The 25,552-nt window shown below is 45.7% G+C and overlaps 1 protein-coding gene across 1 annotated transcript in view; it reads left to right on the top strand.

The window, feature by feature from the left end:
* The first annotated feature begins 16,013 nt into the window (after positions 1-16,013).
* SLC25A30 (solute carrier family 25 member 30) overlaps positions 16,014-25,552 on the top strand; it is a 51,713-nt gene continuing 42,174 nt past the window's right edge. The window contains exon 1 of the mRNA XM_075852266.1: positions 16,014-16,154. The gene's annotated coding sequence lies outside the window, so the exon portion shown is untranslated. The remainder of the gene's footprint in view (positions 16,155-25,552) is intronic.

Raw genomic sequence — 25,552 nt, 5'->3', positions numbered from 1 at the left:
GGGGCTTAGTGTTATCCGGCGAATAGGCTAACACTAACCCCCCATTATTACCCCGGTACCCATCGCCACCAGGAGTGACGGGAAGAGCCGGGTACAATCCAGCACCCGACCACCTGTAGTAATGGTCGGGTACTGGGGCAGCCGCAGGCTTGTACTATTAGCCTGGGAAAGGCCAAAAACAGTGGCCCTTCCCACCCTGGTAATGATAGCCTGCTGCTGTGTTGTATCTGGCTGGTTATTAAAAATGGGGGACCCCATGTGGTTTTTTTCAATTTTTTTTTTTTTTTTTTTAAACTACGTGGGTTCACCCCCATTTTTCATAACCAGCCAGATACAATAAAGCAGCAGCAACCTAGCATTACCAGGGTGGGAAGGCCCATTGTTTTTGGCCTTTCCCAGCCTAATTATACCAGCCTGCGGCCGCCCCAGTGCCATTACTTCAGATGGTCGGGTACTGGATCGTACCTGGCTCTTCCCGGCACCTCTGGTGGCAGTGGGTACTGGGGCAATAGAGGGGTTAGTGTTAGCATCTTCACCGGCTAACACTGAGCCCTGCCTTAGTAATGGATGCTGTCTATCAGACAGGCACCATTACTAAGGCAGTAGTAAAAAAGTTACAAAAAAAACACAGACACACAGAAAAAATATTTTATTGCAATAAAACCCCCCACACAACCCTTGTTAACCAATTTATTGGGAAAAAAAACCTGCCGTCATCGAAGTAGTCCTAGAATCTGACGTAGTCCAACAACCAAACCTGTGAAAAAAACACACAATGAAAACATTAGTAACACTGAGGGTATGTTCACACATAGTGTTTTCAGGCATATTTCGGGGCGTTTACACCTCAACGCCTACAAACATCTGCCCATTGAAATCAATGGGAAAAACAGCATTTAGTTCATACGGGGCGTCTTTTTACGCCTCTGTTTTAAAAAACGGAGCGTAAAAAGACGCTCCGTAAAAAGAAGTAGCATGTCACTTCTTGAGGCTTTTTTTGGAGCTGATTTTCCATTGAAAAGTATGAAAAACGCCTCAAAAAATGCCTCAAAAGAAGCCCGAATAGAAGCTCCAAATTAAGGGGGAGTTCACACTGAGTTTTTTTTTTTTTTTAAATAAATTGTTTTATTTTCTGCAAGTTATACAAAACCACACAACAAATAAGAGCACGCAGGCTCAAACATATTAAACAGTATTGCCACAAAGTGTAACATAACAAATAAAGAAATTGCACATTAGTTTGTATCAAAAATTTTAAAAAAGATAAGAATATTCATAAAGCAGTAATGAGGAAAAAGGGGAAACAAGCCCCTCCCACCTTCTCGGGAAGAGAAAATTCTAAGTTTAGTTTGGTAAGAAATTCAGCTGTCCCGCAAATGCAGACGACCCAGCGTACCCTTTAAGACTTCCAATAAGTACCATTTGGTGAGCGTGAAGGGAGACACCGCCTGTTTAAGTTCCGATTCAGATAAATGCCGTATCATGAATGCCTTCCATTTTATGAAAAATCTTTTAGTGCGTTTGGTTTTCATACGTTCCGCATCTAATCGTTCTATGTGTAGACACTGCTTTAGTTGGTTCACTACATTTTGCATAGTTGGTATTGTTGATACCAACCATTGTTGTAGCAGTAGTCGTTTAACTACCAAACAGATCAGGTGAAACAATTGGGGAAGGTGTCTCCCTTCCGCTCTGCCACCATCCGTCTCCTCCTCCCAATAGTGGAAAAGGAAAAGGACATGCGACATTGGCAGGGCCAAATCCCATAGTGTATCCATCATGTCACGGACCTGAGACCACAAGGGCTGAATTGCCGAGCACTGCCATAAACCATGGAATAGATCTTTTTTTTGGACATGACATTTAGGACAGGCCACCAGGCGGTCAGGCATAGCATTGCACGGTGGTATATTAAAACCTAAGATTGCCCTGTGCATTATGCGAAACTGAGTATCTCTCCACACCTCTCTCATCACATGTTTCCGAACTGAACCCCATCCTATCAGAATTTTGTCCCTGAGGTCCCCGTCTCCTAATTGTTCCTCCCATTTTATAAAAAATTGTTCCGGCAGGGTAACAATCAAACTGTCCCTAATTTTGTAGTAGATTTGTGATACAGACAGCATTCCCGTATGTTGAAAAATTGCTTTATCCATTTTATTTGCGATCACCTCTTGACCCACCTCCCTTAGCGCATTCCTAAAGAAATGCTGGACCTGAGCGTATTGGATACTTTGGAAAGGTCTCAACCCAAATTTGCCTATCAATTCTTGACCCGTAAGCCATCTCGGATCCGTGTCATGGAGTAGATGTTCCACCCTAAAAATGCCCCTCGCCCTCCATTCTGCAAAAAGACTACTCTGTCTTCCTTGAGCGAATTCCGGATGATTCCATAGGGGAAGATATTTGGAAACTCGGAAAGATAAACCATAACTCCGTCTCATCGCCCTCCAGGTCATGAAAGTATCTCTACAGATCACCGATTGCTTTATGTACCCAGGCATGGCTGATAGGGACGAATGTAGGAGCGTGCAGAGGTCCCATGGGGCACAGAAATGTGATTCAAGCGTGTGATCTGAATGGTAACTAGTAGACGCCACCCAGTCTATAACATGTCTTGCTAGACAGGCCAAATTGTACCCTCGTATATTAGGTAAGTTAATACCCCCCCTCTCCTTAGTGGCCATGAGCTTGTCTATACGGATTCGAGGCCTCCTCCCTTTCCATAGCAAGTGACCAAAAGCCGACTGTAGTCTTGAGACATCTGTATGCTTTAAAAGAAGTGGCAGGGTTTGTAAAGGGTACAATAGCTTCAAGAAGCTCATCATCTTAAGAAGGTGATTCCTACCTAATAGAGAGAGTGGTAAACCATGCCACCTTTTCAAGTCATGTAAGATCTTCGTAAATAAGGGGAGATATTTCAAACGATAAAGGGAGTCGGCTGTGCGCCCAATATGTATCCCCAAGTATTTGATGGATCGTTTGGCCACTGGAATATTGTGCAACTGAGTGGGTAACCCACCCCGTGGATCTGTCGTGCCCAGAAACAAAGCCTCACATTTTGACACATTCAGTTTGAATCCCGAAAAAACGCCAAAATCCGATATGACATCCAGTATTTTGGGCAGCTCTGTATCCGGGTGAGCCATAAATAAGAGGATATCATCCGCAAAAAGAGCCAGCCTCAGAGTCGCCCCCCCAATCGAAATACCCTGAAAGGTCCGGTCTGTATCCAGGGACCGGGCCAAGGGCTCTAAAGCCAGATCAAATAGTAAAGGGGACAACGGACATCCCTGTCTCGTCCCCTTTAGCAAAGGAAAGGACGGGGAGATAAATCCAGGCGTGTGTACACTAGCTTTAGGTTGTGTGTAAAGAACTCTCAGAAATTGTCCAAAAGCCCCCTGAAAACCCATGGCATCCAGCACCTGACCCAACCACCCCCATCTCAAATTGTCAAATGCTTTTTCTGCATCTAGGGTGATCAGGGCATGCGGTTCTCCCCCTCGGCCATCTCCAACCTTATCCATTGCCAATAAAACTCTTCGGATGGCAGCAGGTGGGCAGGTTCCATGGGAATTTAGGGCCAATGGAGGTCTTATTCCATATACAGCATGATGGAGAATTAGAAGAGACAGAAACGACACATTTAGCTCCCATGGCCCATGCCACACTGATAGTGGCAAAGAGGTGCATACTCCAAAACTGGCTGGTAGCTGAAGTACCGACTCAGAACATGGTGGTCCAGGGGTTGAGGAAACTGTTTTATCTAGACCGCATTGGTATATTACAGAATAAAGACACGCAGAGCAAAAAATTCTTTGAGAAATGGAAGCTTTTCCTTACAAAATATTTCACCAGTGAAGAACGAAGGGACATCATAGATCCGTTTACGGGAACGTCATGGTACTTGATTGAAGATCTTAAGGGCACTTTAGGGGCACTGAAAATATCACGGGAGTAAAGCATATATATCCACTGGGATTTCTTTGTTCTTGCGGACTAGCTGCCTGAGTTGGTGAACTGCTTCACGAAGCTCCAATTGTTATGTATGCTCCAATTTCTTATTTGTTCTGTGTATTGTTTAGTTATGTAAGTTAGGCAGATATGCAAAGTTATGTAACAATGTTTACAGGAATACCCGACAGGTGGGGTTAAAGGAAGGGAAGGATAGAGGAGATAGAGGAGATGAAGGAGGGCTGATAGCCCATGGGGAATAACTTCCAAGATCAAACCTAGTTTGCTGGGAAGCATTCACTATCACATGTTCATTTATACATTTTTTGTAATGTTTATTATTATGGCAATGCATTACTGTATGATTTGTGTTTTTTTTGTGTGGTGAAAAAATTCAATAAAAATATGTTTAAAAAAAAAAAAACTCTTCGGATGTTCGTTACAGCTGAACGGCCCTTTATGAAACCCACCTGCGATGGGCCTATCAGTGAGGGCAATATCAAAGCCAAACGGTTGGCCATGAGCTTAGCCAATATCTTGAGGTCCTGGTCGATCAGCGAAATCGGCCGGTAAGAGGAGGGACATTCAAGATCTCGACCCTCTTTAGGTATTAGCTTGATATAGGCTAGATTAGTTTGGAAAGCCCGATCCTGTCCTGACAATACGTTATTAAACAGGCTAGTCAAGATGGGCGCCACTTGTGTCCCCAGAACCTTATAAAATTCACCTGGGTATCCATCAGGCCCAGGAGACTTGCCCAAGGGCAGGGCCATAATTACACTTCGCACCTCCTCCGCAGTTATCGGCGCGTTAAGCGCGTGTAATTGTTCCTCAGAGATTTGAGGTAAAAAGAGGTTTTGCAAAAAGGTCTCGCCCTCCGGCAGTTCCCCCGGGTCGTCCCGGTACAGCGAAGCATAATAATTCCCCAGTGATTTGTTAATGGACTTTGGGTCTTCTGTAACATTGCCTCCCGGGGATCTCAGGCGTTGGATACAGTGAAAAGGTCTCTTTCCCCTAGCCAGGTTTGCTAACAGTTTCCCAGGTTTATCTCCAAAACGTCTAAAGCTTACTTCCTGTTGGGTCCTAATAAAATCTTCCCGACGCTCAGCCCATATGTCAAAATCTCCCCTGGCTGATATCCATAAGGCTTTAGAGAGTGGGGTCTGCTTTACTAAAAATTCGGTATATGCCTGTCTCAACGCTGCACTAGTCTTCTCGTATTGTGACCGTACCACTTTTTTAAGTTTACTAACATGTGCTATAATGCGTCCCCTCAAAACTGCTTTTGCCGTGTTCCAAAATAGCTGAGGATCGGATACATGTTGCTCATTTGTAGCCCCGTATTCAAGCCACCAACCCTTCAGAAGCGTCAGGAAACTTTCATCCTTGGCCAAAAAAGATGGAAAGCGCCACAAATAAGCGTCTCCCTTAGGATGAGTATTAAGCAGGTCTATTAAGACAGGTGCGTGATCTGAAATAACTAGGTCTGTAATTGAGACCTCTTTGACCTTGGGAATTAATGCACGACTAAGTAATACATAGTCAATACGCGACCAAGAAGAGTGGGGGTGAGAAAAATGAGTATACTCCCGGTCACCAGGATGAACATGTCTCCAACCATCAATCAATAATGCAACCAACAAAAGACCCGCCAAATTAGAGCCCGCGACAGAGGTCGTCAGATCTGTAGCTGGCCTGGACGATCTATCCTCCTGCTGCGACACTACCCCATGGAAATCCCCTCCCACCACTATTTCCGTAGATGAATCAAGGAGTAGGGTGGCACAAAACTTATCATAAAAGGGTTTCTGTGAGCTATTCGGAACATACACATTATATAACCTCATCGTACCCTGAGGACTGTTGAGTTGGAGGTTTATCATCCTGCCCTCGTCATCTGTAACTACATCCGTGAACGTATCCGCTCCACTGCAGGGGATCCATACACCTCCCCAACCCATAATTTAAGCATGCGCGGGAAATCTTCTTTGAGGAGATGGGTCTCCTGCAGTAAGGCGACATCTACCCGAAGTCTTTTCAAATGGCGCAAGACCATCATACGTTTGGCTGGGGACCTAAGCCCTTTAACATTCCAAGTTACGATTTTCATGTCACAGGTGTACTATAAATATGAGCAACTGGATAGGTCATTAATACGCGGGCGCCAATCCCTATTGAGGGGCCAACATGGTGACAGCTAAAATATATCTCCCGAGTGAGTAACTGCAGTCTAATAGTGCAACAGTGGATTCCAATAGGAACTAATACAGTAAAAGGCACATTGAACAAAGTGCAACAGTGCATAGGAACAAGTAACAAGTATATCCAACAATATATGTCTAGGACTCCCATTATTCTGGTACTTAACGTTACACATCTTCTCCCCTCCCTATTGTACGATTAAGAACAAGGGGGAACGATCTCAGAAGGCAAAACCCCCAGACCTGACTTTTTGGGGGACTAGACTCCTACCCTTCCCTCCCACAGCAGTGTAACCCATATTGACAATTAACTAGGTATACTCAAGTAAGTCCCAATGTTGTGACACGAGACCATCCCGCTCAGGTACAGTCCTCAGTCTGGCAGTCGTGATCCACTTTGACGTCCTTGGTGTGTAGTACGCTGTGCCTTCGGACTACCTGGGGACCCCTTTGCTTCGGTCAAAGAAGAAGAGCTTCGCGTCGACTGGGCTGACAAGAGTGGCCTGCGTCTAGGCGAGGAGATGGATGTCCCTGCCTCCGAGATCACCGATGTAGTAGGTGAAGATTCAGAAGCTAGGAATCGGTCCGCTGCCGCCGGATCTCTGAACGTCTGGAAAGTTCCATCTGGGTGTTTAATGCGAAGGATAGCAGGATACAGGAGTTGAAATCGAATGTTCTTCCGAAACAGCAAGGAGCACGTGGCACTGAAAGCTCGTCGTTGTCTTGTCACGTCTGCTGAGTAATCTCCGAAGAGGAGTATACGTGCACCTTGAAAGGTAAGTGGTTCCTTTCGGGTACGGTAAGCATGAAGGATGTCTTCTTTATCCACAAAATCCAAGTATCGCATTATGACTTGTTGGGGCCGCTCAGTATTGCCAACATTATGGTCAGAGGCAGGCGGTTTGGGTGGGACCAGGCCCACCCGTGGGCCCACCCGTGGGCCCACCCTATGAGTTCGTTCCACCCGTCTGATCCCTGATAAGCCCAGGGCCTGTGGTAAATCACACTCACACAGCTTTCTAAGAGCTTTAACTGGTATTGACTCCGGCAAACCGACCAGTCTCAAGTTGTTCCGGCGGGACCGATTTTCAAGGTCTTCAATGCGGTCGTAAAGCTGTTTAACGGTCTGATGCAGATCACTTGTCTGGGACACCACCGCAATCAACTCGTCCTCAGCATTTGAAATCCTCTGTTCAGCTTCATTTATGCGGCCCTCATGCTGGGTAATGCTCTCTTGTAAGCGGTTTAAGGTGGATTGCACCGTCGATACCAGAGTGCTGGACAGATCCGGAGCTATAAGGTCGGCCACTGCTTTAGCCAATAATTTGTAATCCAAAGTTTCTTGCAAGGTATGAAGTTGCGTGGGAGGAGGCTGAGTCGGCAAGTCAACGTTGTCCCGTCTCTCCTCTAACGGCGCCATCTAGGGCGGCTGTTCCTCCATAGTGTCGTCCCCCATGTCTTCTAAATCCAATTTTCTGCTGCTCCTCAGCAAGTAACGCTCCATATAAGTAACGCCAGTCGTTTAGATGTTAGGTCTTCTCCACCCCAGTATATCTTGAGGAGAGATTTGTAAGAGCAAACAGCTTTGTTAGGTCTGGAGGAGCGGGAGCGATGTTACACGCGTCTTCACATACCAGCGCCGGAACCGAAAGCCCCCACACTGAGTTTTTTGGTGAGTCTTTTGACGCGGAAACCGCGCCGCAAAACGCGCCAAAAATGCCTCCCATTGATTTCAATGGGAGGCGGAGGCGTTTTTTTCCGGCGAGCGGTGAAACCGGCTCGCGGGAGAAAGAAGGGACATGCCCTGTCTTTGGGCATTTACGCCTCTGACCTCCCATTGACATCAATGGGAGGCAGAGAAAGCGTATTTCGCTGCGTTTTTCAATGGCCCGGAGATGAAAAATGCAGCGAAACACGCAGCGAACCCCTTGGCGTGCAGGCAGAGGAAAATCTGCCTCAAAATTCCAAACTGAATTTTGAGGCTGAATTTCCTCCTGCAAAAAACTCAGCCAAAGAAGCTTGATTTTCAGCTTCAAAAACACCTGAAAATCAGAGACTGTTTTCTCTGAAAACATCTCCGTATTTTCAGACGTTTTTGGTTAAGCGTGTGAACATACCCTAATAAGTAAAAAAGCAAAACCATTATTACCTGGGTCTGTGACAGTAAACTAAGCTCTAAGCTGTTATTAGTTAGGGTATGTTCACGAGGGCGTCCGTTACGGCTGAAATTACGGGGATGTTTCAGCCTGAAAACATCCCCGTAATTTCAGCCGTAACGGCATGTGCAGGCGCTTGAACGCCGCGTCCATTACGGCCGTAATTAGCGCTGCTATTCATTGGAGTCAATGAATAACTGCTCCAATTACGGCCAAAGAAGTGACAGGTCACTTCTTTGACGCGGGAGTCTATTTACGCGCCGTCTTTTGACAGCGGCGCGTAAATTACGCCTCGTGTGAACAGACAAACGTCTGCCCATTGCTTTCAATGGGCAGATGTTTGTCAACGCTATTGAGGCGCTATTTTCAGACGTAATTCGGGGCAAAAACGCCCGAATTACGTCCGTAAATAGGCCGTGTGAACATACCCTTAGTTTACATCACGTGGTCCCAGGTTACCTCAGTTCATTGGCCTACTTAGGACAATGAACTTTGGTTACTTTACATCACGTGGTGGCCGGTTACCTATGACAGCTTAGAGCTGTCACTGCTTAATTACTGAGCCTTGTTAGGGTATGTTCACACGGCCTATTTACGGACGTAAATCGGGCGTTTTTGCCCCGAATTACGCCCGAAAATAGCGCCTCAATAGCGCTGACAAACATCTGCCCATTGAAAGCAATGGGCAGACGTTTGTCTGTTCACACGAGGCGTATATTTACGCGCCGCTGTCAAATGACGGCGCGTAAATAGACGCCCGCGTCAAAGAAGTGACCTGTCACTTCTTTGGCCGTAATTGGAGCCGCTATTCATTGACTCCAATGAATAGCAGCGCTAATTACGGCCGTAATTGACGCGGCGTTCAAGCGCCTGCACATGCCGGTACGGCTGAAATTACGGGGATGTTTTCAGGCTGAAACATCCCCGTAATTTCAGCCGTTACGGACCCCCGCCGTGTGAACATACCCTTAGGGTATGTTCACACGGCTTATTTTCTGGCCGTTTTTCAGGCCGTAAACGGCTGAAAAATCGCAAGCAGAACGCCTCCAAATATCTGCCCATTGATTTCAATTGGAAAAACTGCATTCTGTTCCGACATGCCGTTTTTTTTACGTGGGCGTTTTAAAAAAATGGCCGCGTAAAAAAACGCCCGCGAAAAAGAAGTGCATGCCACTTCGTGAGCTGTTTTTCATTGACTCTATAGAAAAACAGCTCCAAAAACGGCCGTAAATAACGCAGCAAAAAAAGCTAGTTTGTTTAAAGAACACCTGAAAATCAGGAAATGTTTTCCCTTGAACACAGCTCCGTATTTTCAGCCATTTTTTGCTAAGCGTGTGAACATACCCTAAGTGACGCAGGATCACCCGAGATGAGCCAGAATTTTTGGCGCATCTCGGCTGCGTGTGCCACTATAAACCTAGTGCGGGGACTCCATCAGATACAAAGCAATAAAGGTTCTATTGATGCAGGCCTGGTCTTTTCTGATCAGGCCTGCTCTAGCGGAACGACAGCAAGCCGCGCCTGCGCCACAAGGAAGTGCCAAATGAAGAGGAAGTGAACTAATAGGACGCGGATACAATTGAAGACAGTACATTACATTAGGGTTGTCACAATACCAAAATTTGACTTTAATACCGATACTTAGTGTAGTATTGTGATTCTCAATACCAAAACAATATTTGTCAACAATAATAATAATAAAAAGTTCTTCAGTTTTCTGAAGTGAGGCAGGTGGTGTGAAGAATTTTGAACCTCAATGTGCTTCACATTAATAGTAATGAACTCCATAGTGTTTCTCACAGTCGTAATGGACAACATGAGGTCAGGACCCATGCACACGACCGTCACCTGACGTCGCCTAGCAACGCTTCCGTAATTACGGGTGCACACACGTAGCCATCCGTAATTACGGGAGCCCCATAGATTTCTATGGGTCTGCCCGTACTGTAATTACGGCCTGCAATAGGACATGTTCTATATTTTTCAATGGCCCGGGCACCTTCCCGTACGCAAACGGGAAGGTACCCGTGGCCAATAGAAGTCTATGGGCCCATAATTACGGGGCATTTTTACGGTTGTGTGCATGGGGCCTAAATGTGTGAGGTACATGATGGGGTTAATTGCGATTAATGTGAGACACATGGAGGTTCAAAATTCATAACCCTTCGTGCCTCACATTGAGTGAAAAAAAGCAGTTTCTATATTTGCTTTAGTGTTCACATTATAAATGACGCTATAAATTTGTTATTACTGCCACGACGATACCGAATATTTTATGCATTGAGACTTATTTTAATGTTTATTGTAAAAAACTGGGTGTGTATTTTTTTACATTATTTTTTATTTAACATTACTATATTTTTACTTTTTTATTTTTCAACTTTAATGTACTAGCATATATCTATATACTGAGAGTACACAGGCATTTGTTAGTACATACCTAAGTATGCCCTAACAACAGGAAACATGGTCAGACAGTCCTGGGGTCCTCCAACAGACACTGGGCTGTCTGACCATGTATGGTATATCCCTCAATTCCCTGTAACGCGATCCAAGGGGCAGCTCCCTTCTCATTTTCCCCTTGAATGCTGCAGCCGGCTTTGATTGCAGCATTCAAGGGAATAGCGGTGGAAATCAGAGGTTTTTCTGATCTCCGCTGTTAGAGCGGGGCTGCGGCTGTGTAATAAAGCCATTGCACCGCTCCTGACAACATGTGTACGCGCGCGCGGTCAGCAGGAGGTGATGCGGGCGACGCTGCACTAATGAGCAGTGGCACCGGCACTGAAGACAGAACATGGGGGTGTTTGCCGTGCGCCCGCCATGTTCTCTGTCTTCAGTGCCGGCGCTCATTAGTGCAGCGCCGGCCGCATCACCTCATGCTGATCGCGTGCGCACACTTTCCAAGAGCGGGGAAATGGCTGTATTACACAGCCGCAGCCCCGCTCACTACATTCATGTATTTTGATACTAAGCTGTGCGGCTGCAAAGCTTAGCATACATGAAGTAACGTTATTCAACCCTACATTGTTAAACTTTTACTTACCTGACCTGCTGCGGTGTCGTCCTATCCGGCTCTGCTCTGCCATCCGAGTCTAAGACATGCCCATTATTCGCGGATTGGCCACAGCTGCTCACGTGAGCAGTTCTGGCCAATCCGTGAATAGTGGGCGTGTCTTCAGCCTAAGAAGCGCACGCACCCCCCTTCCCTGTGAGTGACCTGACCGCTGGCTGGTCAGGTCACAAGATAAGTTTTTAATGAAAAAAAAAGAGAATCCTGCAGCCACCCCCCCTGCCGTATGCCCTAGGCACTGCACCCTCAGTGCCTAGTGGCAAATACGGCCCTGCCTATGTTCACTCCCCAAGCTGGTGTTCAGTAGCTGCAGTCTCTTCTATGTGCACCCCATCCAAGCTGGTGTTCAGAAGCCTCAGTCTCTCCTATTTGCACCCCCAAAATCTGGTGCTCAGAAGCAGCGTTCTCTCCTATGTGCAGCCCCCCATGCTGGTGTTCAGTAGTCACTCTCTCTATTGCGTGCAGCACCCCCTAGCTGGTGTTGAGTCGCCTCGTATGTACAACAAATGGATCATCACTGCAAAAAAAAGTCAGGGACAATGGTTACACTGAAATGTAAAATTAATTAACTGATGAATTGATTTATATCACATACGTGGTCTTATATGACTTTCATATTTGCGTGGCACACAGTACTTCCTCATTCAGTGGCGTAACTACCGCGGTAGCAGCAGTAGCGGCTGCTACGGGGCCCGGGGCTTGAGGGGGCCCGGTGGCGCCGCTAGCAGCCGTTATGGCTACTACAGCAGTAGCGTCGCTACTGTGGGGCCCGCGACGCCGAGCCTTACACAGGCCCTCTCATGCCTGTAGGTGTCGCTAGCACCGGAGGGGGCCCCAGTGCTAGCGGCAGCCAAATACATGTATTAGCACTGAATGGCCGGGCATGTTCCGTGCCTGACCATCCAGTGCCTTACAATGACACTGATTGGCTAGCGGCGCGATGACATCATCGCGCCGCTTCCATGCTTGGAAGGTGCTGATTGGCGGGGCAAGTCATTCTGCCCCGCCAATCAGCGTCATTGGAGGACGCTCGTTCAGCTCCTGCAGACATGCTCAGAAGAGAGCATGTCTGCATCGCCAGTGAACAGCGTGGGAACCGGAGAATGTGAGTATGTCAAGTTTTTGTTTTTTTTCCCTCATAAAAATGTGAATGGCATTATCTATAGTGGGTGGGTGGGTGGGGGGGGGGTCATCTTTATGTGGGCTATTATATATAGGGGGTCTATGTGTGGGGCAGTAGCTACAGGGGGGGTCTAGATGTGGGGGTGTGGGCCATTATATACAGGGGGCTCTATACGTGGGCCATTATATACAGGGGGCTCTATATGTTGGCCACTATATACAGGGGGGGTCCATATGTGGGCCACTATATACAGGGGGGTCTATATGTGGGCCACTATATACAGGGGGGTCTATATGTGTTACACTATATACAGGGGTGGGTTACCTGTGGGGCACTAGCAACAGGGTGGCTATATGTAGTGCACAGTCTACAGGGGTGGGCTATATGTGGGACACTATATACAGGGGGAGCTATATGTGAGACACTATATACAGAGGTGGGCTATACGTGGAGCACTAACTATAGGGGAAGCTATATGTAGGGCAGCACGGTGGCTCAGTGGTTAGCACTATTGCCTTGCAGCTCTGGAGTCCATATGTGGGCACTATCTACAGGGGCTTCTATGTAGGTCACTATCTACAGGGGGCATGTTGTGTGTTTGTGACAGTTATATTTAGATGTGTTGAGAATTTTAACTTTGTTTATAGGTGCAGAAATGTTTTAATAGTGAGAAGCTGAAGACATCTAAACGGAAAACTGCAGAAATGGGTCATGGCCGGGAGAAATCCATCATAGATGTCTGAACCGGAGGGAGAAGAAAAGAACTAGAATCTGAGACGTCACCGGTGAGTCACTTAATGTAAATGTTTATTCTGCCTCTAATCAGTAATGTAGTCACTGTATGATCTGCAGCGAGATGATGGTGATAGGATTTTTTTTGTGAAACCGCATCTCCCAGCATATCCTTACCATTGTTCCGGCCATGCTGGGAGCTGTAGTTTTACGCCGTACAAACCTATACGAAGTGGCGTAACTACCGCTATAGCAGCCGTAGCGACTTCTACAGGGCCTGCAGCATGAGGGGGCCCGTGCCACCCGCCGGCACGGCCCCCTCCCATGGCCGCAGGCTCCGCTAGCAGCCGCTATGGCTGCTACAGCGCGACGCCACTGAAGGGGTTGTTCCTACATAAAGACATGTATCCCCTATCCACAGGATAGGGGATACATGTGTGATCGCTGGCAGCGATGAGGAGAACGGGGGACCGAAAGTCCCCCCTAAGTTCTCCATGACAAACCTTGGACTTCCGGGGTCTGTGTCGGCAGCTCCGTAGAAATGAATGGAGCGCCGGTTGCGCTTGTGCGCATGCGTGACTAGCGCTCCTTTCATTTTTATTGAACTGCGCAGACGCCGGAAGTCCGAGGTTAGTCATGGAGAACTTCGGGGGACTTCCGGTCCCCCGTTCTCCTTATCACTGCCAGCGATCACACATGTATCCCCTATCCTGTGGATAGGGGATGCATGTCTTTTGTAGGACAAACTATAGGACGTTTTTTTTGGGGGGGGGGGCTATATGGCGTTATCTACAGAGGGGTTCTGTATGGCGTTATCTACAGGGGGGGCTGTATGGCGTTCTCTACAGGGGGGACTGTATGGCGTTATCTACAGGGGGGCTGTATGGCGTTATCTACAGGGGGGCTGTATGGCGTTATCTACAGGGGGGCTGTATGGCGTTATCTGCAGGGGGCTGTGTATGGTGCTATCTATAGGGGGCGCTATGTGGTGGAATCTATAGGGAGGCACTATCTACAAGGGGGGGGGGTTGTGTGATACCCAGCAGAGGGGGGGCCCCAGTCAAAAGTTTGCTATGGGGCCCAGTCTTTCCTAGTTACGCCCCTGTCCTCATTGATTTATTTTTGGGCACGCCACATAAAAAGTGTGCCTTCTTCTGCAGTGTAGGTTCAGTGTAGCAGCCTGATCTAGCTGACGGCACTGTGTGCATGATGGTGAAGTGCCATCATACATACAGTGTAGGGATGTCACGATACCAGAATTTGGACTTTGATACCGATACTTTGTGTAGTATTGCAATTTCGATACCAAAACGATGCTTTGCCAACAGTAATAAAAACAAAAAGTTCTTCCATTTTCTGATGTGAGGCGCGATGTGATGATGAATTTAACCTCCATGTGCCTCACATTAATAGTAATTAATCCCATTATGTTTCTCAGTCATAATGGGTTAATGTGTGAGGTACATGATGGGGTTAATTACTATTAGGGCTTATTCAGACGAACGGAATATACGTCCGTGCAACGCGCGTGATTTTCATGCGCGTCGCACGGACCTATATTAGTCTATGGGGCCGTGCAGACAGGTGTATGATTTTTACTCAGCGTGAGTCCGCTGAAAAAAAGTCACGACATGTCCGTTCTTTGGGCGTATTTCGCGCATCACGCACCCATTGAAGTCAACGGGTGCGTGAAAATCACGCATGCCACACGGAAGCACTTCTGTGGGACAAGCGTGATTCGCGCAACAGCTGTAAAACTATGAATGAAAACAGAAAAGCACCACGTGTTTTCTGTTTACAAACATCCAAATGGATGGCGGCGGCAAGTGGCACGGGCCCCCTCATGCTGCGGGGCCCGTTACAGCGGTAGTTACGCCACTGGTGTTAACTTATTTATTTTATATAGTGACATTGTTAAAAAATAAAAAACTACTAGTAGTTTCTGCCGCAAAAATCGCAACATTTGCTTTTTGTTACAGGGTTTACCTCCCTATTGAATTAAATGGGGAAAACCCACAACAAAACAGCAACAAATGTCAGTTTATGCTGTGGATTTTAAATCTGCACCACAGGCCAGTTTATGAACATGACCACACTTATCCTTACGTGCAATGGGGAGAAGCGGCAGTCAGAAGGTTTTCATCACTAGTCACGTTAGCAGCTATCAGCTAGTATATGTACGGTAACAATTAAGACCCTAGAATTGGTGCTGTTGTGAAGGCAAAGGGTGGTCACACCAAATATTGATTTGATTTCGATTTCTGTAATGTTCATTCACTTTGCATTTTGTTAATTGACAAAAAAAAAACAACTATTAACAATTCTATTTTTTTTAAAGAATTCTTACTATGCAGCATTATTACACACTTGCCTAAAACTTTTGCACAGTACTGTATATTTAAAAAAAAAAAAAAAAAGTATGCTGTGCAGTATATATGTTTTCTAATTGCAATCCTTGGCAGAGGTATGCAGCTGTATCGTCATACACTTTATACATCTGTCTATACGTCCGGCCAGCTGTGCCAAATGTAAAGAAAAACCCTGATCAAAACCATCAATGAGGACATTCTATGTAGCGCTTTATAGCACTCAGTCTCCGCCCATAAATAAGCCAGACCACGCCCCCTAGAGATCACTCTCTTTTCACGTGCTCTTTACATAAATTCCTAACTCTCCAAACCAATCACAGGTCTCCTTTCCGGTATAAGGGCGGGGCGAGGTACAGCCAAGACGGATCGTTGGCTCGCTATGTGGTAGGTGTGGAGCAGGCAGTGCAGGGCGGAACCATTCAGATTGTGAGAAGGGAGGACGTGGGCGGGGACACGTCTTCCGAGCCCTTCACTACACTTAGAAAGCGCCTTCATTTCTGAGAGGTCAGTGCCGCGGTCAGGCCAGAGTCAAGTCTACGCATACAAAAGGTATGTACCGAAGGAGGGGTGCGGGGACAGCAGCTCAGTGAGTCACGACATTCCTTATACGGATAAGCCATTGTTCAGGGCTTTAATTCGTATTCTGTCACGCAAACGGGCCCCGACATCAGGCGCACAGGTATCACGTGGGCTTAGATAGTCCTCAGTGGTCGCAGTGCAGTTCCAAGTTGCCAGATGACCCCCCCCCCCCCCCCGGCTGTGACAGGTAGACAGGGCTACTTGTGAGGGCATGTCTGATGCCCACCATGTGTTGTGTAACATGTCTTAAGCCTCCTACACATGGGGTGATGCACTTGTCTCTCATTACCAGGATTCTAAGCAATGAGTAACATGGATTTGGTATTGATTTGTGTCCGTGGTGAGGAACACACAGCTTGTACATGCTACCAGCCTGATATTGAGGTCAACTGGGTCCTATTAGTGTTGTCAGAGGGACCTCCATGCTGCAGATGTCACATTACAGCTCCTAAGTTTTTCTGCGTTAGTGAATGTCGCAATGGACACTGTTTACACGTTGCTGGACTGTCATTTCCACAGATTGTACACCGTGATCTGCACCATGTGGATAGTACAAACTTTGTTCATTCTAGTCTTTATCTGGAGCATCCGCTGCTCATATACAGCCTGGCATGAGACCGGGATGCCTCCCACAGCCTGGCACGATCGTGTTGTCTGTCTTTACTGCGGCATGCCTGGGTAAGGATAGCAGCACTGCCTGCATACTGTTGTGGGTGAAGCACTAGAGATGCCCTTTAATGCTCATATAACGTTTTATTGTTTATCAGTGGATACAAAAGTCTCTAGTCGATAATCAATCACCATCGTCCCTCATACCAAGCAGTAAGGGTCAGTTCATACAGAGCAGAATTTCTGTGACTGAAAATCGGTACCATTGATCTGAATAGGAGAAACCGTGGCTACTAAATACTAGCTTGGGGCCGCTGCACATAGAAGAGAGCGAGAGACCACGGCTACTGAACACCAGATTAGGGGGCTGCACATAGGGGACTCCGTCCTTGTGGTGCTTATCTGGAGAGAGCAGCGTGTCATTATGTGCTGGGTGCCGCTGAACACCAGGAGGGAGCAGTGCTGCATTGTGTACTTGCCAAGTGTTCAGGTGTGACAAACACAATGAAGCTCTGCTCTTTCTGTCCTGGTGATCAGCGCCGCCAAGTCCGTAGTGAGGTGCTGATCTCTCCCTGTGTTCAGTACCGCCAAGCACTGGTGCCACAGGTTGCTGACGTCTAGCCTAGGGAATGGGAACCCAACTAGTTTTCCCTCTCCATCCACTGCCAAATGTACGTATATAAACTCCTCTTCGGCTGGATTGTTGTGTTTTTAGTGGCTGTTTTTTTTACTGCTTCCAGATGTTACATCAGGCTGGGTTCCTATAGGTCGGATACAGTGAGTAAAAGTAACAGGCAAATTCCGCCTAAAAAAACCCGCATTGTGGTTCAGTTTTTCAGACGGAAGCTCGGCTGTGGAAACCAGCACTTGAAAAAAAAGCTTATACTTACCCTGGGCCATCGTCATGGCAACGTGTCCCTCTTGTCCATGCAGACTAGAATAGTTTCTGCTGCAAAAGTTGCAAAGTTTGGCTATTTGTTGCAGATTTTACATCCCCATTGAATTCATTGGGGGAAAACCTGCACCAGGAGATCCATGAATCTTGATGCAGTTTAAATTGCCAGAAATGTGTGTGTAAAAGAGGCCACCTGTTGTGCATAGTGGCAGCACCAATGATTCATCTTCCATACTGAACGTTTCTTCTATTAGTGTTAACCAGTTCAGGACCGGGCTATTTTGAGCCTTCAGGACCAGACACCGTTTAGCCATTTTTAGCACGCGTTAAAATAGCTGTAACTTTATTTGTTGGGCTAGCGACGTGATTTTTGCGTTGTTTTTTCCATAAACCATGCAGGTTTTTTTTTGTTTTTTTTAAATCATTTTTATACACATCCTTTGTGCTATTTTTAGAATTTTTAGGCTTAAAGTTTGAAAATAATAGTAAAAAAATAACCTTTTTTACTTTTCAGCAATTTTTTTTCTGGTAATAACAGTTTTACCCTAAAATAGACCTTTTATTTGTGATAGTCATTGTCTACCGTAAATTTGAATGTATTACATGTCTATATTAGGGTAAATGGGTCCGGGCTAGCGTTACGACAATGATTGGCGGGGGAACGACAATGTTTTTTTTGGGGTGGGAATTTTATGTGTATTCTTTTTTTTTTTTTTTATATAAATATATATATATTTTTTTTTTACTATGGTCTGTCCCTTAAAGGTCAGAAAAGATCTTTGAGGAACTTTATATGTATTTTTTTCTTTCTTTTACACAATGCTTTTCCACTGTATAACTGGAGTTGCACAGCAGCCCCAGTTACAAGGGAAATCAGCCCTCTCATAGTGACGATTGTCACTAACTGGGCTGTGCTGGGTCTAGTAAGACCCAGCAGCAGTCTGTCCCTAACGGCACCCGGCGATCATGTGACCAGTCACATGATCACCGGGAGCAATAGAGACAGCGGAGCAGCCACTGACTCTATTCCTATACACAGCGTTCATTGAGCGCTGTGTAAAAGAGATCGGAGAAGACAGAAGCAGCGAAAGCTGCTTCTATCCTCTCCTCAGGGTCCCCGGCAGTCACTGACAGCCGGAGACCCGACATTCAGCTGCCCGATCGCTCTGGCAGCAAGTTAAAACCCGCGCCGTAAAAAGTTGCGGGTTTTAAGGACCCGGTGTATTTACGGCCAGCGGTCGGGAACCAGTTAAACTGCTATTTTGTGTAAATATTGTGACATTTATTTAGTGTCCGTCTATTATTCGGGATCCCCCAGTTAGGCCTCATGCACACTGCAGTAGTGGTGTGGGTGGCCGTGATTTGCGGCTCGGACGGCCGCGGAGTCACCCAAATCGCAGGCAATGCACATGGCCGCGTGCATTCATTTCTATGAGCCTGGACCGTAAAACGCAGCCGTAATAAGACCTGTCTGTGTTCTTTTTGCAGTACAGGCTCCTGGTCAATTCACGGACCGTGGAAACCATGGTCATGTGCATGGGGACGCAATTTTCAGGTGAATTGCGGTCGCAAAAATAAGTTTGTGTGCATGGGGCCTAAGGGTCCTCTGACATGGGCTGTGTAAACGAATGCCAATCACGACCGCTTGTTGATCTGCGCTCGTTTGCTTCTTTCACAAGCAGCAATGCGTAGGATGAGCGCTCATTATTCCGATCGCTCGTCCTCATACATTTCTATTATGTTGGCAGCGGTTTACACAGGAGATCTGCTGCCGACAACCATATTTCATGCTGCATAAACGATACTGTTAGCCGAAGAACGAGCGTTTTCTTTTTCATCGGCTGATCGTTGCCCTGTTTACATTAGGGTTGTCTCAATACCAGAATTTTGACTTTGATACTGATACTTCGTGTAGTATTGCGGTTCTCTATGCCAAAATTATACTTTGCCAACAATAATAAAAAAAAACATGTTCCTCCATTTTCTGATGTGAGACATGTGGTGTGATGAATTTTTAACCTCCACGTGCCTCACATTAATAGTAATTAACCCCATCATGTTCCTCAGTCATAATGGACAACATTGGGGTAATTACTATTAATGTGAGGCACATGGAGGTTCAAATTTTTTTTTTATATATAATATTGCTTTTAGTATGTTATTAAAATAAATTTTATTTGTGGTTTTGTGTTTTACTTTTTTCTTTTTTCTAACTTTTACTTCACTATGGGGGCTGCCATTTTGTTTTTCATCTCTATATGTGTCGATTAACGACACATACAGAGATGGAATACGGCAGCTACAGTGCAAAGGAGTCGATGAACGGGAGCCGTTCCATTGACTTTGCTCTCTGACTCTGTACTGCGCAGACGCAGGTCAGAGTCACACAGAGCAGAGCAGCTGTTTGCAGGGAGATAGCAGGCGCCATCTTGAAGACCAGCTGCACTGCAGGTAAGGTCTGCGTCTCTGCATGTCCCACTCTCTGTCTCTCAGACCGCCGCCCTCGTGACCCCCAATTGTCCTTCAATGGACCGTGGGCTGTCTGCCCATATATGGTATGTCCCTCGATCGTGTCACGGGGATTCCCTGTGATGCGGTCCATGGGGCATCCCCCGTTCTCATTTTCCCCTTGAATGCTGCGGTCCGCATTTATCGCAGCATTCAAGGGAATGGAGATCAGAGGTTTCTCTGATCTCTGCCATTAGAGTGGGCCTGCGGCTGTGTGATAAAGCCATTGCCCCGTTCCTTACGTACGTGTGTGTTCAACATAATGTGATGCAGCCGACACTGCGCTAATGAGCGGCGGCCCCTGCACTGAAGAAAGAACATGGGGTTGTCTTGCAGTGCGCCCGGCATGTTCTGTGTCTTCAGTGCCGGCGCTCATTAGTGCAGCGCCGGTCGCATTACTTCATGCTGACTGCGTGCGGGCAATGGCTGTGTTACTCATCCGCAGCTCCGCTCTAACTAAATTCATGTGATACATTACTAAGTTGGGCGGCCGCGCAGCTTAGTATTGAAATACATGAACTAACGGTATTGAACGGATTGTGGGTGCACGGCATGGAAGGAGTGTCTTTAGATTCATGGTGCAACACTAGTTTACACAGGCCAATGATCGGGAATGAACGTTCTGCCTGATACTTGGCCTGTGTAAAAGCGCCTTAATGTACATTCAGGAGCCAGATGGTCATCTCTACTAACATTGGGATCTTTTTAGCAGCCTGTGATTTGTTGACACAGATAAGAGGTGACACCGGCGGTAGATATGTTGGCCCATTAGTCACTTCTATAAACCTGTTTGCTTTGTGTCCAGTCATCTTGCAGGACACTCCTTTATCTCTCCCCGTCTGTCCCTATTGATAGTCACTGTGCTAAATGAGGTGAGACTGACTATGTTGGTAAATCTCCGAAGCTGCAAACAAGTACATTGTGTTCTGAGCTCTTTTTAATATCCGTTCTGTTCTCCTGAGCTGCAGCATAGTGATAACGTTTTACTACATGTCCACTTCAATTTCTGGTGGCCCAGGTAGGCAGATGTTACAGGCAAGTATTCTTCACCAATCTTCCGATTTGGATTGTTTTTGTATTTGTGTGATATTGATCGCTTTCTGTGAGCAGAAGCATTCATTATTTTCCCATTCATGGCGTGATTCTTGACACGTGTTTGTATCAGGATGTAGAATGAGCGATGAGTTCAGTACAGTTGTCACATCCTTCAATTTAAAGGACCGCTTTAGACAACCGGTTTCTGTAGTGGGGGGGGGGTTCACACTGAGTTTTTTGATGCGGAAACCGCGTCGGAAAACGTGACAAATGCCTCCCACTGATTTCAATGGGAGACTGAGGCGTTTTTTTCCTATCTCTGGGCGTTTACGCCTCTGGCCTTCCATTGACCTCAATTTCTAGTTTCTTAATAGACAACTGGGTGTGTGTTTTACTTTTTTTTTTTTTTTTTTAACCAACTGGACATTGTAAAGAGAAGTGTATGACGCTGACCAGTCAGCGTCATACACGTCTCTCCTTTCATTTTTAGCAGTACTCACAACACCGTGTGAGATCACGCTGTGCAGTCACATACTCCCACATTAACTTTACTGAAGTGTCTTGAGAGTGAATAGACCTCCCCTCCAGCCAGGACGCAATGTCTATTCACACTCCTGACACTTCGGTAACGTTTCTGTGCATGACCGCACACGTGATCTCGCGAGATCATGCTGTGCTGTGTGAGTAAGTCCCCAAGAAACTTTACCGAAGTCTCGGGAGTGTGAATAGAAATCGCATCCTGACTGAAAGCAATATGTATTAACTCTCAAGACACTTCGGTAAAGTAAATGTGGGAGTATGTGACTGCACAGCATGATCTCGCGAGATCATGCTGTGTTGAGAGTACTGCTAAAAAGGAATGGAGAGAAGTGTATGAGCGTCATACACTCCTCTGTACAACGCCCAGTTGGTAAAAAAAAGTAAGAACTTGCTCGGTTGTCTATTAAGAAACTAATAAAGCAGGGGGTCAGCCCTCCAGCTGTTGAAAAACTACAACTCCCAACATGCCCTGAAAGCCAAAGGCCTCATGCACACGACCGTGTTTTTGCGTCCGCAATTCCCCCGCAAATCCACGGGAGAATTGCGGACCCATTCATTTCTATGGGCCCATACACACTATCCGTGTTTTCACGGGTCTCCGCATATCCGTGCCGCAGAAACTCAGGACATGTCTTATTACGGGCCGCAAATTCGATGCGGACATGCCAATAGGAGTCAATGGGCCCGTGGAAATTGCGGATACACCTCCGTGTGTCATCCGCGATTTGCGGAAGTGTTGCTAGGCGACGACCGGGAAGGAGTTCTGTCGTCATCCTGTTTTTTACCTAGGCTTTTTTTTTTTCATCCGCATTTTGCGGATTACATACGGATGAACTGCGGATGACATTTCACGGAACACGGTCCTGGAATTTGCGGACCAGAAAAACACTACGGTCGTGTGCATGAGGCCAAAGGCTTTAATAATCCATTCAAAGTCTGTCAGGGCATGCTTGGAATTGTAGTTTTAAAACAGCTGAACATTGCTGACCCCTGTTGTAAGGCAACTTTTTCTGCTGCAGGGAAAACCAAAATTTACGGTATATTGCGCCACCCTCTCTCACCCGGTAACAGCGGACTCTGTGAAAGTTCCGACTTGTTAATCAGGTTGTTAAAACTCATGCATGTAGTGGAGAATACCTCCTGAAGGAACTTACCATGATTTTTTCATATGGAATCCGCCCAAAAAAAAAACACTGTATAAAATTGATTGAGTACCTGTCCGGTAGAGGATTCGTGACAATGCGCCCGCATGTGTGCACCTCAGACGTGAAAAACTGCAGTTTTTCACGTCCAAGGTTGGCTATGTTCATGTGAATGTAGCCTAAGGCTACGTTCACATGCGCTTATGAGATTCACTTGCGTGAAAAACACCCGTGTGTGTGTTGCATTATGTATCAGTGTGCTTTGCGAGTGGCATGCGTTATACACGCACTCGCAAAGCACATCTATTTTGGGTTTTTTCAATCGAATTGAAGCCCAAATCATGCACTGCACGCGGTGATTGACTTCAATGGGCACGTAGGTGCGTGAAAACAAACCAATATAGGACATGCAGTGAGAGAACTCACGCATGTGCGACCGGCCCATTGTAATCAATGGGTCTGTGTGCTGCGCGTGACTTCCATGCGCAGTACACGGACGTTATTCACGTTCGTGTGAATAGGCCCTAAGGGACGTTCTTGCTGATGAGGTTTCTTTGTCACCCCCTCTCCCTCTAACCACTTAGAGGCTCTGTCACCACATTAGAGGGGCCCTATCTTTTACATTATATGATCGGCGCAGTAATGTAGATTACAGCAGTGTTTTTTTTATTTAGTGAAGACCTATTTTAGCTTTATGCTAATGAGTTTCTTAATAGACAACTGGGCGTGTTTTACTTTTTGGCCAAGTAGGTGTTGTGGAGAGAAGTGTATGACGCTTACCAAATCTCACAAATGTTAGCGAAGTGTCAAAATTCTGAATAGACGTTCCGTCCTGGCTGGAGGTATTGTATATTCACTGTCGGGACACTTCAGTAACGTTAGTGTTTGTGTATGTGGCTGCTGATTGGTCAGCGTCATACACTTCTCTCCAAAAACGCCCACTTGGCCAAAATAAAACACGCCCAGTTGTCCATTAAGAAACTCATTAGCATAAAGCTAAAATAGGTCATAACTCCATCAAAAATGATTGTTTTTCGAAATAAAAAACACTTCTGTAATCTACATTACAGCGCCGATCACATCATGTACAAGATAGGCCACTTATGTGGTGACAGAGCCTCTTTAAACCAGATTGACTGTAGTGAGTAGATCCTAGAGAACAGAAGGGGCATATCCTGGGGTTAGTTCCTCGATGACATTGCTGAAGGTCAGTGACATTCCACTGTATGGCTATTTGCCTTTATCAGCTGATGCAGAACTTTTTCTTGTATCTTGGAATAGATTCAATCCCAGCTTTTACCTCTGTAGCTGCTGAGGGTTTTAGGTCATTGCATTCTAGATTGCTTTTACCTTACAGTTCTGAGTTAGGTGAGTGAACTCTACAGCGGTCCAGACCAGAACTACTTTACATGTAAATGACCGTTGCAGCCCTAACAGCCAGGTTATGCCATTAAGTTTTTATGCATATTGTACTCGCTTTCCTTAACCGATACCTCTATTATTTATATTACGTTTGCATTGGTTGAGGTCCATGAGCTGGGTGAATAAATACATAAACTTTCCTATTTAAATTGTTTGGTTTCTATAATCTGTCATTGGTTTAGGCAGTCATAAACTTGTTACTTGCCGCTTGATGTTTCAAGGGACTCTTATTATTCTCACATGAATTGTTCAGTATGGGGAGGTGAAATTGTACAGTGATTCCCTATTTTCGTGCTGTTTATACATCAATACAGTTCACTTGTCTGGAGTCCAGTATCCAGCACATTTGGATCTGCATCGTGATACTGCCATGTGTTCACTATTGCAGTTTAAGGACACGACCTTTGAGGACGGAATCATTTTTTTTTTTTTATATTTCGCCCTTGCATCTCAGCGCTCATAACTTTTTTTCTTTTGTATACGATGTAGCTGTACGAGCCTTTTTTTTTTTTTTTTTTTTTTTTTTTTTGTGGGACGAGTTGTACTTTATGTAGGTGCCTTTTTTTTTTTTTTTTTTTTTTGTATTTGTTATCGTTTAATTTTATATAAAATTTTATTTTGGCAAAAATACAGAAAAAATGCGTTTCGCTGCAGTTATCATATAATTTTTTTTTTTATGATTAGAAATAATGTTATACATTTGTTACGGTCGTGGCGATACAAAGTATATGCATTTTTTCATGTTTTGGGATTTATATTTTATAAAGTTTATTAATTGTAAAAAAATAATAATGTGCATTTCTGTGTATGTGTCTTACTGATTTTTCTTTTATTTTTTTCTTTTTATTTAACATTTCCTTTTTTATTAATTTCTTCCCATATGGGGATTTCTCATTTTTTTATTTTTGAATTTTATTATACTGGCATATATCTATATACCTGTGTACTGATTGTATACAGACAGTTGTTTGGGCATACCTCTGTAAATATGGTCAGACACCCCTGGAGTCCTATGGGAAATTAAGGATTTCGTGTGATGCCTTTCTCAATTTTACTTTGAATGCTGTGGTCAGCTTTGATCGTGGCATTCAAGGGGTTAACGGCAGAGAGAAGAGGGTTTTCTTCTCTCCACCATTAGAGCGGAGCTGCGGCTGCCAATTACAGCCGTTGCCCCGCTCTTGATCGCTCGTCCTAATGTGGCAAGCAGCCGCTGCTCA

Source organism: Rhinoderma darwinii, chromosome 2 (genome assembly GCF_050947455.1).
Source record: "Rhinoderma darwinii isolate aRhiDar2 chromosome 2, aRhiDar2.hap1, whole genome shotgun sequence".
In the NCBI taxonomy this organism is placed as follows: Eukaryota; Metazoa; Chordata; class Amphibia; order Anura; family Rhinodermatidae; genus Rhinoderma; species Rhinoderma darwinii.
Note: the sequence above shows the minus strand (reverse complement) of the source record. Positions and strands in the feature narration are given on the sequence as shown.